Raw genomic sequence first — 5,067 nt, 5'->3', positions numbered from 1 at the left:
TATGATTTGTGTGCAATGGCTGATCCACGAATTCAAGTTACCAGGGGTGAACATTTAACTTAAAAAATACGAAGGCACTTGCACTCCGGAAATCAACATAACTTGAGAAATGTGAAGCTACATGCACTTTGAAAACCAGCTAATGATCCAAAGTAGTTCAGATTATAAACACTAAATGATGCAAGCACCAAAAAACACAAAATGCAACATGGTGTACAAGGACTACAAACATGGTCTGTACCTGCTTGAATTATTTGTTCTTGGGCTGAAAATATCGAAGTGTAATTGCACGTATAACCGGTGCGCAAACTGCATATCAATATATCTATCCTGCACAAGTATGCCAACAGTTTCAAACAACAATTTAGAAAAGTATTTATGCTATGTTGTCATGATACGGGGACTTTCTGGTAGATGGCCTCGACGTTTCCTCAAGCTATGAAAATGCACTATAATTTGCTTGTCATCAATGCCTGCAAATCTCTGTCTCTCTCAACATAGTAGATCATCATTAGACACTAAATCCTTCAATGAGCTTGCAAAATGATTGCATTAGATCCCTCATTAGACACTATATGTTCATCACCAGGAGCATGTAAAATGTTTGCATCAAATTCTTCATTAGCAGTCTGTTCATTATACACTTCAGGCTCAAGAACAACATGAGCTTGTATGTTTGCACTGGAAACTTGATTAGATACATCAGATTTAGTCAGTTCGGTATTGATTGGGGGAGTTATAAAATAAGTAGAAATTGGTTTCATTTTCTCATAGATTCCCTACATACAAGCAGTTTTACAACACCGTCAGGTTTAACTATTGCCCAGAAATTGAAGAGTTGAATTAGATATAATCAGGGATGTGATGTACCTGCTCGTTGCGCATGCTACTCTTGCAAGCTGCGACTGTCCATTTGCGCAAGCTTGATGCCATGCCCGTGCTGCGGCCGCTGCCTCCCACGCAGGCTACACCAAGGGTTGGATCTTCATCTTCTTGTTCTTCCGTTCGCTTGAAGCCCGGCGACCGCCATCCAACGAGGGCGTGAGGAAGTGCTGTGTCGGTCTGTCCAGTGGCAGCTAGGTTAGGAGCGAACCAGACTGGAGGCTGGAGCAAATGAATTGGGATTTTTCCTGCTGTCGATCGATATGGGAGGTGCTCGTTTGGGCCGCGAGCCTACTATAGGGCCTGCCTTGAACTTATGTTATTGGCCCATCCAAATTGAAACATTTTTCTTCATTTTTTACATTGCCTGCTCATGCGTTGGGACAAACAAAACTAGCGTGGGCCAACCTGGACGACTCAAACTAGGTGCACACTTTCCAGCCACCAGAGGCGGCTGCCCATACCAGCCCCTATGGTGGCGTCGCCCCTTTTTGCGTGTATGATTGGATAGTGAAAAATATTCCAGTGGCGCTTTTGATTTACCCGTAGAATGGTTGAATTGCTTGTTTCTATGAACTGAGTTCGCCAATAATGTGAAGGTGTCAGTCTTTTCATCCTATTGTAGATTGCTTAGATCTCGATATGCCAAAAGTAATCGCATGAAATATACAGTAAAAGCCAGTGTGATGTGTTTGGCTACAACTAGTCTGACTACACGTCCTCATATAACATATCAAGGACGCACCATCTTACCAGATTAACCATTCGACTTACCCATGCAGTGTGGGAATAAAGAAGTATTGGGACTGCGTATCCAAGCAATTGATGCCGTGGATTCCTTCGTACAACCTTGTAAGAGAAAAAGAAGTTGCAGTGTGCCTGTAAAATGAACTAGTGTAAGTTCAGTTACCTGCTTCTCAGAATTTTAGTTAGCCACTTATTGGAAAAAATTCAATTATGTTGCTTGGCTTAATTTAGTTTGCTACTGATTACATAATGGCACAGCCTGTTAATCATATTGTAGACTGCGCCTATCTATATGTTTGATTCTTACCGTTAAGAATTACCTGTTTGCCTTAACTTAAATATCTACTTGTTTGTTTAACTGCTTTGCTGCTGCAACAGCGGGTTACAATGATGTTAATAACTACTTTTCAGCGTCCAATTGAAACTCTTTAATTCCTTGTTTGTTTAACTGGTTTGCTAACTTCAACTTTTCTAAATCCAATCGGAACTTTAATGGCAAAACAGGTTAGCCCAAGATCAAAGAGCGAGGTCCCCATGGACGTTGCATCATCCCACAGCAGTGGCACCGGCCCAATCGTGCATTATGAATTGCCAACTGCTGATGCTCTAGAGGCTAAACTAGTGGTAGAAAGAGATTCTGCTTCTGCACTTAGAGATGAAGTTAACATGTTGAGGAAGCAAACAACACAATCACAAGCAGTACTCAAGACAACCATTAAATATTTGGTGGATTTCAAAACGAAGCAAGCTGAGACTGACTAGATTGTTAAGGTCCTGAAGGAAAAAAGGAAATTAAATTCCTACTTGGTAAATCATAGGTGAAATGTTCTTTTCCATAGTTGAATAACCTTTGTGTTGTCTGTTCATGTAATCAATCAAACCATTTGTTTTAGAGATCATGTAATAATTGTTTTTTTTGTTCTTGGGTTTGTAATTTTATTTGAGCACAAGTCTGTATTAATTGATAAGACTTGGAGACATTTCATTTGGATTGCTGTGCCAGACCTACAAATATGCCAATCGGGCTGAATGTGCATTCAGCAATAGTAGTAGTAGTATAGATGGACCATAAGTGGCACGCATCGGAAAGGGCCAAGATGCTGGCTAAAAAAAAGGATGATGTTGTAGCCAAAAAAAGTACAGCGGCTGGGCTTATGTATGTTAGTTGATATTATTGATCTATATACTCTATAAGTGTTTATATGTCTATTAGTTCTATACATTCTTGGTTGATTGACTCGGTATTTGAATCTTGATACATCGCCTGTGTACATATCTAAATGGTAGTACACATTATGCTGCGTGTGACATTTGAGTTGGACATGAAGTGTTCCAAATATTCAAATTCACCTTAAACTGGATTCTAGTTTCTGAATTTGAGTATCAGCATTTGTAAACCATATTCATATATGACAGTGGAATACATCTTTGTCGTCCTTTTGAAGATATATAGAAACACATAGAATGATTTATAGAGATTTATATAGGAATACAAAATGGATTAGAATTTAGTTGCCAGGGTAAACGTGGATGCTTATTGTCCCAAAATTCGAAAGAAGCAGCAAAATGTCCACTCCCACGTCGGCTGCCCGAAGCCAAGTGTTTGGGAGATGTAAATTACTATCTACCCATTACACGGACAATCCATCGGCCCGATTTCCACTGCTCTAAATAGGGGTAGGTTAGTAACTTCAATTAGACGTGACACGACCGCCTCTGAGCCCATTCCGACACGGTGGGCGTCAAACATGGGCGACAAAACTCATTTGATTCAAGCTCGTCCGAAAGACCTCTGTTTCTCCCTCCATTCCCCATTCATACATGGTGGGCGGCAAAACAAACTCGACTCGGCCGAAATCGATGTAGGCAAATATTTTCAATAGGGGCAGGTTTGTAACTTCACTCATACGTGACACAACAGCCTTACCTGTCAGCCCCGTTCATACACCGTGGGTGCCAACCATGGGTGCCAACCACCCTCTCCTCCCCCGAAATCGCTCTGGGCAAATATTGGCGAGATGCGAGATTACCATCCTATCCCCAACCGAGTAGACGTCCAAATTTTAAATGGGTGCTAAGTTCGTAACTTTCCCATATTTCAGACAGGCCCGTCCCAAAAACATGGTTCCCCGTACCTCTCCCTCCATTTTCCCATTCATACACCGTCCGCGCTAGAACACCCCATCCCCACAACAGCCTCCGTCCGCCACCCCATCCATCGCCGCCGTCCTCCACCACATCCATCGCCACCGTCCTCCACCATGCCGGAGCGCCTACCAAGACCGCATTGTCCACTTCTAGAGATGGATGTTTCTCATCCACGGCGACGGACCAATAGCCTTGCATCGCGTCCTCTCGCTTCAGGTGCCATCGTCCTCTTTGCCGGGGCCGCTCACATGACCTTCTCTTCCACCGCAACGGGACTTATCCCTCGATGCACCCATCTACCGTCGCAGATCTGCTTCAACGCCACCGACATCCATCGCACCCTCGATGCCTACACGGCGCCGCAACAGAGGGGGTACTTCATATCTCCTCAACTTTTTGATCTCAACCAGAAAATAGATCTTAACTTGGTTACTCTACTTTCTTTTCAGCTCTTAGAATCTAGTTCTTAGTTCGAAGCAAAGAATGGATGCTAAATATCATTTCTCCGGTTTGCAGCTTCAAATCTGCCATGGCACAGCCATAATACGATTTAATTGATCATGCTTAGGGTTTAATTGATCATGTTGGTTCCGTGGTGGTTTCTTTAATAGAAATCGGAGGGGAAACCCTCTTTTGCTAAAAAAATATGCTTAGAGTTTCCCCCTTTTATGACCACTATACGATCAGAATATGTGCTTCGTGTCATAATAACACTGCTCCACCCATCAAGCTAAACAAGCTTAGTTGTTCAAATACGAATCTAATATTATTAAAACAGAGTTGTTTAATTGGTCGGCTAAATGTTCCTAAATTAGTTTTGAAAATGCATGTTCGCCGCTCGGGTGTGTATCTCTACAGGGTGCCCACGGTGGGCCGGCCCACTCTGGGATTTTGGGTCGTCCCAGGCCCCGATTCCCCTCTGTTCTGCTGCGCGCTTCTGATCTCTACTCGCCCCTAGCCGCCTGCCTCACCGGCGACTTGCCGTCCCCGGACGGCATGACTCTAGGAGGAGATGCCGGACTAACAGGAGGCCAGGAGCCGCTCGCCCAACAGCGTCACCGCTACCTGGGGGTGCCGCCGTGCCTACCTTCCCAGTCCATTCAGGGCTCAGGCGTGCAGCACCCACCAAGCCAACCCGATTTATCCTGAGATACGTCCTCAACACTCGGCAGCCACTCATCATCACCCATTTTCTAATTGATTCATTACTCATTACGCAGGAATGTCATTAGGGTTTGTTGTGTGCTCAGTGCTACCTACACTTAATGGTTCAGATGTATTTAGGTAATC

Source organism: Triticum urartu, chromosome 1A (assembly GCF_056163025.1).
Source record: "Triticum urartu cultivar PI428250 chromosome 1A, HENAU_Tu73, whole genome shotgun sequence".
Lineage (NCBI taxonomy): Eukaryota > Viridiplantae > Streptophyta > Magnoliopsida > Poales > Poaceae > Triticum > Triticum urartu.
Note: the sequence above shows the minus strand (reverse complement) of the source record.